We start from the raw sequence: 10,154 nt of genomic DNA, 5'->3' as shown, positions 1-10,154 counted from the left end.
ATAAAATGAAGATAATAAAAGTACCTACCTTTATAGAGTTGTTTTAATGATTAAATGAGTTAAATGCAAATTTGTTGAAATCATGCCTAGCTATAGTGAGAACTCGACAAATGTTAGCTGTTGTTACTAATGAAACTACTCTCACTATTACCACTCTCAGTACTTGACATTCTAAAGTGCTCAGTAACTGGTAGTTAAATGAAGAAATTCAAATGGAATGAATGAACAAAGAAACAGATGATATATAGGTTGCTTTTCCATTGCTGTTTATCAAGTACTTTGAGATGTATAGTGTTCCATTCAGTCACTGGAAAGTAGGTGCTCATGGAGCTCTCTTCCAAATGGGCATGAAGGGCATTTACATGTCTTCCTTTTCCATTGAATTTCATCTCTACTTCAGCCATTAAACTACACTGCTTTGGCCTTGTTGTTACAGAGGGCTGCACTACCTCTAAAATACTGAATTTAAAAGTATTTTCTCTTTGACCACAGTTTTCTTACCTTCACCATCTATCACTTACTTTTGAACTTCTCTCATTTTGGTCTGAGCTCTACTTCTCCATTTTTCCCGGCCATTTAATATCTTTCTAGTTGACCTGTGTCATCCTCCAGTGTAGATCTTATAACTCTTTCTTCAACACTGATTTTGCTATCACCTTTAGAATTTTTTGTCACTGGATGTTTTGTACTGTGTCCCATTCTGGTTTCCATTCCCCAGGGGCTCCCATTGTCTGGTTTCTGTGCTTCTAGTACTGTTAGAGGTCATAATATTGAGATGGCTGTATATATCACAATTTAAATTTTGTCTAACTTTAATTGAATTTCTAGAACTCTGTTGAACAGTCTTCTTATTGACTCCTTGATTTTCAGTTAAATTACCACAGTGGAATATTTTTCATTAGTTTTCAGTATCTAATACAGCCTGCTCCCTTCTTTATAGAAAAAGGTCTCACTTCAGTAGTTCTTAGTGATTTCACCTATACTTACTTTTTCTCTTTTGCATATTTCAAAGAAAAATTCTTACTCTTTCCCAGAGTTAGTACAACACCCATGCTGTGATTGCGTGATGTTTCCTTTGAGACTATGACCTTACTCCCTCTCCCTCCAGTAGCCCTCACCATTTTCATGGATTCCGCTAAAACTTCTGTGTAGGTGACTCTTCCTTCCCTCCACACCACTCCCCCTCTTTATATATAAATCTTTTCATATGTAGCTTCAGTCTCCCACTCTTTCCTTTTGGATTTTGCCAATTAGATGGCTCCCTGGAACTCAACCTCAGCATGGCTAAAACTGAACCTATCATTTCTTTCCTCCTCAAACCCATCTCTATCTCATTTTTTTGTTTCTGTTAATGACAGTGTTATTCTCTGAACCACTGAAGTTTGAAAGTTGAGAGTCCTTTTGGGTGATAACTTCTAAACTGCCAAACCTGGGTGTGTGTGTGTGTGTGTGTGTGTGTGTGCGCGCGTGCGTGTGTGTTGTGTCTTTTTTTTTTTTTTAATAGGATCACTCACACTCCTCTGATGTTCACTTTGACTATCATATAAGTTGCATCTTGCTGACTGTCTCTGGTACCCTCATGATATTTCCTGAATTTATTCTCTCCATCTTATTACCTTTAATAAATGACCTTGAGGCATCTATAACAGTGAAAAATCTTTAATGATTTACATTTGCCTGTAGGATGAAGTAAAACTTTTTATTAGGGGATTTCAGGCTCTCTTTGATTTGATGCCGACCTACCTTTTCTGCCTCCTGTTTCTACATGTTTCTTGTTCCATGCTTCTACTCATGCTACTCTCTCTCAAGTCCTCACCATCCCCAGTCCTCAAATTTGCCTCTGTAAGATTAATTCCCGTCATTCAAGACCCAGAGCACATATCACCTCTTCATTTCATCTCTTTCTTATCACTATAATAAAAAGTAGTCTCTTACCTCTTTAACCTCTATTGTAATTTCCCCTTTTGTGTAGCCCATATAGCATTCTGGTATGTAATAATAACAGTAGCAACTAATATTTGAGCACTTCTTATATGCCAGGAACTGCATGGACTTTACACACATTATCTCTTACAATAATACATTATTATATAACTCATTGCCCACTTGCGATTATAAGTTTCACGAGCCAAGAGAGAACCTATCTTTTTGATAGTATTTTTCCCATTGCATGTGTGCCAAGCTCAACACGCCCTGTCTAACCTTCTGAATATGGTTTAAGAAGCAGTATATTATAGTAGAAAATCTTTAGAGCCAGGCGGACCAGGACTTGGGTCCTTGCTCTGCCATCTTATTAGGTATATGATGTGGAATACATACTTAATTTCTTTTAAACTTCTTTTATACCTTAGCTGATCTTTAAAGGTAGGTATAAAGCCTCAGTCAAGTAGTTGTGTTAAGATGTTATAATATCTCTAGCACATTACACCTTGTATGGTGCAGGTACTCATAAATATTAGTTCCATTCTTCCTTCCATTCTGATGGAACAGTAAATTCATCTAGAACGGTAAATTCATCCAGAGCACGTCTTGTACCTTTTCCCTTTCCTTCCATCTTTCCTCTTTTCCTGTTGTTCTTGCTCTTCTGTGGGTATGTTAAGATTTAGGTTTTTTTTTTGAGAGAGAGCATGCACACACATGTTGGGGGAGGGGCAGAGGGAGAGACTCTTTCAAGCAGACTCCATGCTGAGAGTGGAACCCAGTGTAGGGCTCGATCACAGGACCTGTGAGATCATGACCTGAGCTGAAACCAAGAGTCAGATGCTTAATCGACTGAGCCACCCAGCCGTCCCCATTTGTGGGTATCTTAAAATTGCAATTAGGACAGCCTGAGAATGGGAGAAGACAACTAAAATCTTCTCTCCTTTCAACTCCTATGGAAGTTGAGTTTCTAGTAGTCATTCTAAACTTGTATGTTAGCTTGTGTTATCTTTCCATGTATTTACACCCAACTTAATTAGGACACTCCTTGAAGAGGAGGCAGAGGTGCTTTTGAGCTTCTTAATCCCTTCTTCTTAGCCTGTAAGAAGTCTTCAGTGAATATTTGATGATACTGATTAATGGAGGGAAACCTTTCAGATTCTTTATTTGCCCTCATAAGCTTTAGTATGAACTAAATGCTGAGAGATTGCCAAGCAGAGGGATTTATCACTGGAAGAAGATAGGATGCTACATCGTGTAGGTTTTGCAATATCATTCTATATTATACAAAGTATAGTGAATCATAGCAGCTTGCCTGGATATCATACAGATGTAAAAAGAGTTGTATAAAGTTAAGTAAACTTGGGCCTATTTAAAAAAAACCTCTTTTAAGCCCAGAATTCCAGTGTTTAAAGTATTAAGTATATATCTTGTTATTTAATGTGGGCAAACAAAGCTAGGTATAAACTTCGTAGATTTAAAATCATATAGAACTAAATTTACATCCAAAAGAAAATTGCATGTGAAATACAAACCAAGCACAAAGCAGTAAAATCTAAATTAACATTTATTTAATGTGATAAATGATATTGCCTTGTAAAAATGGGTCACCACTTACAATGTGAAAATGGTACTGACTGTTAAGGTATACATTCTTTATAAGTTTGACATGAGTACACTACTGTGGTTTATTACTGTCATCTTGCTGCTTTTCTCTGTTCTGACTACTGGGAAACCTTCTTTTGTACATCACATCTTATGAGCTTATTTGGCCTTCAGTTCGCACCTATGTCATTTTCATGGTCAAGGCTCTTCTGTGACAAGTAGTAGTACTTTGTGCCAACTTGATCATAAACAAAAATGGACAATGAAATAACTTGGTACCACTTGGATTAAGGTTGTTAAGATGATTCAGTGTGTGGTTATACAGATTTCTCTAGGTTATCAAAATGAAAACATAAAAGATTATGGTAGATACTTTTTTAGATCCCAATTTAAAAACCTCCATGTGGATGTATACTAATTGAGTAGTATAGACCTTTATGTTTTTTTTGGTTTTATGCTATAACTTAGTTGATATTCAAAAGAATTTTATACCAAATGGCTTCTGTGGTTGTTGTTTGGGCCAAGAAATTGGGCTATAATTGTCCTTGTCTATATAAGTTTATGTAGGCCACTGTAGACTGCACCTTAGGTGGTTATCAAATTGGAATTTCATTGCTGCTTTCTTGAAATTTTATAATTTTTGCCCTTTACTATCCATTCACTTTCCATTGGCTTTGATCTCAAGCCCGATCTCAAGCCCCTAGAGAGAAAGGACATGATACCTTGTGTAAGACTATGGCTGAGGGGAATAGAGAGGGCTGGTAGAAACCTCACCAGAAATGCCCCTGAATCTGAGTAAAACATCATTATTCATAAAGGAAATATGGCAGAATTCAGATTGCAAATCATTATTGAAGCTGAAAAAATAATGGAGCCATTTTGAAGCCTTCCTTTTCAAAATTAGATACTTCAAAATTAATTACGTATCTGCCAAACTTTTGTTATAGACAAACACAAATTGAGTATTTAAGGTATAATTTGGGATAGTAGCTGAGAAATTAATCTTTAGTATTAGGATACCTTGATTCCACCCTCTTTTCTATAATGGCTCATGTGTCTAACTGGGTAACTAAAATTAATTGAAAGCTTTTGAGTACTATTCTTGAGTGTTAGGCTACTTCACTGAAGATTAGTGTTTTGAACATACATTTCAGTTTTTCATTATATAAAGATCTGTTTCATACCATTGTATTGTTTCTCCTCCCACCTTAAGATTTCATTTTTGTGTCATGTAGAAAAATAGGTGTTTTGTTTTTCTCCTTTGAAATGCTTTGTTACCTCAAGAAAATGATTGCAATATAGATGTGTCACCTTTTCCACAGGTAAAATGGTATGGAGAAGTAGCCAGTTACTTGGGTTTCCTATAACAAAGGCAAATTCCCCCTAAGGGTTGTTACCAGTGTCATTGTTATTACTGAGGGCAGATGAATTTCTGGCTCCTAAATTGGAACTTAGGATTTTAGGATACACTTTTTATTCAGTTCTGTTGTCCTAGTGGTGGCCCATCTATCTTGAGCTCTGGGGAAACAAATAAGAACAAATGGTTGAGTTTTATAGCTGCTAAAGGTTATTCCTTTAACTGCCAGAAATTTAACTGTGTTTTTTATGGACATTTCCTGCCTTCTCTGTATAAAAATAAAGTTTAAAATTAAAAAAAATAGTGCATGTTCAATTCAGAACATATGGAGAATACAAAAAATTTACGCATTTGGTAAATACTTATATGTATTTAATGTGTTCCATGCACTATACTAGTTGTAGAGGATATTATTGTGAATAAATGACGTGTTGTTCTTGTCTTTACAGAGCTCAGTCTAGTATAAAGTAGAAAACAATCATCAGGATTGAAGTTTTAAACTATGATAAAGTAATGACAAGTCATGCTTCTAAAAAATTTTAAACTATGTAGAAGTATAAAAAATAAAAGCAGTAGTGTTTCCCATACCCTTTCTTTAGAGATAAACACATAGTTCTCATTGAGGGCATAAAAGTGGGAGCATTTAAAATGAGTAATTATGTAAACAAAGCCATCTCACCCATTGTGGCAAGGATCTATGTACTTCCAACCAAATTTGGCAACTGTATTGTTTTTGTTTTTAACTCATGTGTTTTTAATGAAATCTACAAGTTGTTTCAGAAGAAAGTTAAGTGACCGATGCAGGATTTTATGTGTAAAAGTCGGGGCAATAGTACCTAATATAAGTTTTAAAATTAAATAGTACTAAAAGGCTCATACAGAAAAACAACAGCCTTCTGTCTCTCTGCTTTCTCTGTTCTGCTTGCTAGACTAGCTATTTTCAGCCTTTTTATACTGAAAAAGCCTGTTTATACTGCTGATTTCATACTGTAGTACCTGGCATTTCATTCTTTAAGAGACCTAATGAAGCACGTAATACATGTCAGTCCCTATGTGGAGGAGATACTGCAAATCTATTGGTGAACGAGGCACTGCAGTATGATAGCCATTATGAGGTTTATAGAGGGTGTTTGTTCCTAACCTTGAATAAAATAATTCTTAATAATTCTTAAATGCTAGTTTGATAATGCATTGAGAATTGCAAATCAAACTTTTGGAACATGGTCACCTTGATCGTGAGATGGTAAGGCCTGCTCTACCATATGGCAAGTGGTGTTTTTATTCCATATGGCCAAAGTTTCTATGCGGACATTTATTGGCTGACTTTAGTTTTGAGACTTTCAGGTACTGCTCAGACAAAATAGTGGAGCTACATATCCTCCTTCCAAGAGTTGTCTCTTAATGTTATCCGTTCCAGTCATTTGGCCTGAGTTACAAAGCAAATTCATAGGGAAACTATGAATTTTTCCTCCTATTTTGCTTGTTTTGCTTCTGTTGCTACCAGAAGTATTTGTCGTCTATGTCTGAGGTGACACCAGAGCAAAATGTGATTTATAGGTAAACATCATTGGGCTCTCTAGCAGAAATAATATTTTTGAAAGTAGTGCATGAATTCCATTTGGTTAAAATTTTCTTTTCATCTTAATGGCTGTAGGTAAAGTTGGCCTGTTTTTTGCTTGGCTTCTTGCCATTTGAAAGACCCTCTTACCCTGAATCTTAGTATTTTTATTTTTCTCAGGTTGTTCTTTGTACTTCTTAATCATCCTATTGTAGTCTTCTTTATCTTTTTTTTTTAAAGATTTTTTTTTTTTTTATTCGACAGAGATAGAGACAGCCAGCGAGAGAGGGAACACATGCAGGGGGAGTGGGAGAGGAAGAAGCAGGCTCATAGCGGAGGAGCCTGATGTGGGGCTCGATCCCATAATGCCGGGATCACGCCCTGAGCCGAAGGCAGACGCTTAACCACTGTGCCACCCAGGCGCCCCAGTCTTCTTTATCTTGAACAAAAACAGGAAAAGTACTAATTTAATTTAATCATGTAGTAGCCTTAGTTATGTAGTTCAAAGATAAGTAGTGAAGTTTTTTTTTTGATACATACGGAAATCAGTTGTTATAGATGGGTTTAAGGCATTGGTCCCTTAACTTTCTTCTGAAGTAACTTGTAGATGTTAAAAAAAAAAATGCTCAAGTTGCCAAATTTGCTTAGAAGTCCTAGAATTTCTTGGGATAAATTGGGTAAAGTTGCCATGTATCATGTAGTTACTTTTCGTTTTAAATGCTATGTCTTTTATGCCCACTAACTTTATACAAGGATTAGGAAAATGAGAACTACATGTCTGTAACAAATAGTTATCTCTAGCATGAAACTGAAAAGGTAGACTTTGGACTGTAGCTGTGACCTCTTTAAATGGGTAACTAGACCCTAGAGTTCTATATATGCAGTTGAGGAAGACTCAATTGTATTAATAGACCATCATAAATCATGTACTCTATTGCCATTCCCTGTAATCTTAACACTTACGCCTATTAATAAAAAAAAACTAATGATAATTAGGTCTGCTAAAATTTTACTAGAACTTTACTATTTACACTAGTCTATCAAAAATGACAGTGCATTAGAGTTTGAAACTACTAACCCATGATGATGAGGAGGAGGAGGAGAAGGAGCAGAAGAAGAAGAAGGAGAAGGAGTGATTTGGAGAACACTTTAAAAAAAATATCTGATACTTTGGTAGGCACTGTTAAATATGAAGTCACTGATGACCCCTCATGGGTCTCTGTGTCTAGCTGGGGAGATAAACACATGAAGGACCTGGTAAGCAAGAATGATAAAATAAGTATTATGTCTCTTATGGACTCCAACAGTACAGTACATGGACAGAATTAGAGATGTAGGCCTTTTTCCCCTGGCCTAGAGGACTGTTGGATCAGCCAATATTGAATTACATCCTTTGGGCTGCTCAGGCACAAAATTAACTGCTGGAAAAGCAGATATTAAAGGAAGACTTTAAAGGGTATTAGTGGAAGTTGTTAGACATTGACCTTGTCCATTTGGCAAAATTAATGTTTTTTCTACATCAGTGTTTATAGTTTGATATTTATCATACAGTTGATGTTAATTTTTAGAACCTATTACTATAGGAAATTCATTATTGAGCACTAATATGTGCCAGGCATGTGGCTAAATACTGAGGATATAATGTTGAACAAAATCAGATAGACCCTTGCCTCATTAAGCTTACAGTCTAGTGATGAACATAAACATTAATGAAAGAATAATGCAATTAGATAGGAAGCAGAGAAGTGGTTGGTGGAATTGACTGCTTCAGGGCCATTAGGGAAATTTGGGGATGATAGAAATGTTCTATGTCTTAATTGTGGTAGTGATTACATGTGTGCATACATTTAGCAAAATAAATTGAACTGTACATCTGAAATAGATGTTTTATTATATGTAAATTATAACTCAATAAGCTTAATTAAAACCTCAAGTACACATAAAATTATAGCTGTGATAAGGAGGAGAGTTGCAGGGAACATGAGAACATATGATAGGAAGAATTCACATAGGTGGGGAGGACAAGATGATGAATAGCCATAAACTGAAGGGGATTGGTGTCAAGGGGATAGTGTAAAAGATGGAAATAACAGCCTGTGCCAAGGCCCTGAGGTTGGAAAGTCCATGGCAAATTGAAGAAACTAGAAAAAGGTCATTGTGTGTAATGAAAATGAGGGAGTGGAAGGTGTAAAATGGAGCTAGAGAAGAAGTAGGGCTAAATTTTGTAAGCCAGTGTTAAAAACTGAATTGTATCCTAAGCACAGTGGAAAGCAGTTGAAGTTCTTAATTGGTTGTAGTAGGGGATGATGAGGGAGTAATAAAATTGGTTTTGGAAACCAGCTACTGTAGCTCTAGTGTTAAGAATGAATTGGAGGAACTAGGGTGGATTCTGGAAGTTTATTGCAAGACCTATGACTGTGTGGAGAGTAATGGAGAGAAGTGGACAGAATGGATAACGTATTGAGGAGGTAAAAATGATGGAATTTGATGGACTGAATGTGGAATGAGGGAGGCATCATGGACTGCTAGGTTTATGGTTTGCATAGTAGAGTGGACGGTAGTGGTTTTCATTTACTGATATAGAGGCAGTACTGGAAGACCAGGATTTTGAGGAGTAGATGTGGCAAGACGAGTGCATTTGGTATTGAGCATTTTGAAAAAATTTGCATAAAACTGTAGGTATCTTTAACAGTGCAGCAAGCATTTACTGAGCCTTTGGCAGTGCACACACATTGTGCTAGTAGTAGGTGCTAGCAATAGGGCTACAAAAATTAGATGCTTACGAATTTAGTAGAATTGCAGAGGTATAAATAACCAGAAGGAAAAGTAGTAAGAGAAAGAAAAGGATTGTCCTCCAGAACAGTAAGTTAATTATTTATGTCTCTAATTCCCTGCATTGTGGATGTCTCTGTTAAGGTCAAGTCCGAACTTTTTATGTAATTTGAAGTTAATGCCATTTGGTTGTGAAGCATCTTCACAAGCCACCTACATTCCTTATGGAGCTGTGGCATAACAGCAGTTCCGCGAAGTTTCCCGGATTAATAAAACAAGGCACCCATGCTTTTGTTTACTGAGCAAGTATCCTCCTCCCTTCCACTCCCCCCCCCCGCCCCCACGCGACACAAACAACTTTCCGGAAGTAAGCAAAAGCAGTTATCGAGATGAAACTTGGTTCCACAGCTGCCAAAATTTTATGCACTAGAAGTTGGGTGTAGGTGAAGCAGTTTTTCGTCTGTGAGGAGTCCTTCCCCAGTCGCCACGTTATGGGAATTCCCGGGGCTGAAGTTCTGAAGCCAAGCAGAGCTCCCTTGAGCTAGGACCTCCCTTTCCTGGGGAGGGCGTGAGCTCAGCAGCTGCTTGTCCCGAAGCATAAGTCCTGGAGCGGGCTTGGGTCCCCAACCCACAGCCCCCAGGGTGAGCCCCGAGCTCCGCGAGGAGGCAGCCAGGGTTGGGTCTGGACACGGAGGCGGGGAGCTGAGCTCTCCCGGGACCAGACGCTGCTGCCGGCCCCTCCCGCTCCCTCCCGCCCCCTCCCGCCGGTGGCCCACTCCCTCCCTCCTCTCCACCCAAAATTGGCCTAACGGCCAATCGTCAGTCGCTCACCTCCTTTACGGCAGGTGACCTATGGCCAATCGCCAGGGGTTTCTTTGCCAGGAGCCGCCAGGGCCAGCCAATCGGTGCGGCCCCTAGGCCCGGACGGGGGGCGGGGGGGGG

The 10,154-nt window shown here is 38.0% G+C and overlaps 1 protein-coding gene across 2 annotated transcripts in view; it reads left to right on the top strand.

Annotated features, from left to right (window-relative positions):
• Positions 1-10,154, top strand: part of OSBPL9 (oxysterol binding protein like 9) — a 186,492-nt gene that overhangs the window by 113,764 nt on the left and 62,574 nt on the right. The window lies entirely within an intron of this gene.

The sequence above is a fragment of the Ursus maritimus genome, unplaced genomic scaffold, assembly GCF_017311325.1.
Source record: "Ursus maritimus isolate PB19 unplaced genomic scaffold, ASM1731132v1 scaffold_12, whole genome shotgun sequence".
Taxonomy (NCBI): Eukaryota; Metazoa; Chordata; class Mammalia; order Carnivora; family Ursidae; genus Ursus; species Ursus maritimus.
This window is presented reverse-complemented; position numbering and strand designations above follow the sequence as displayed.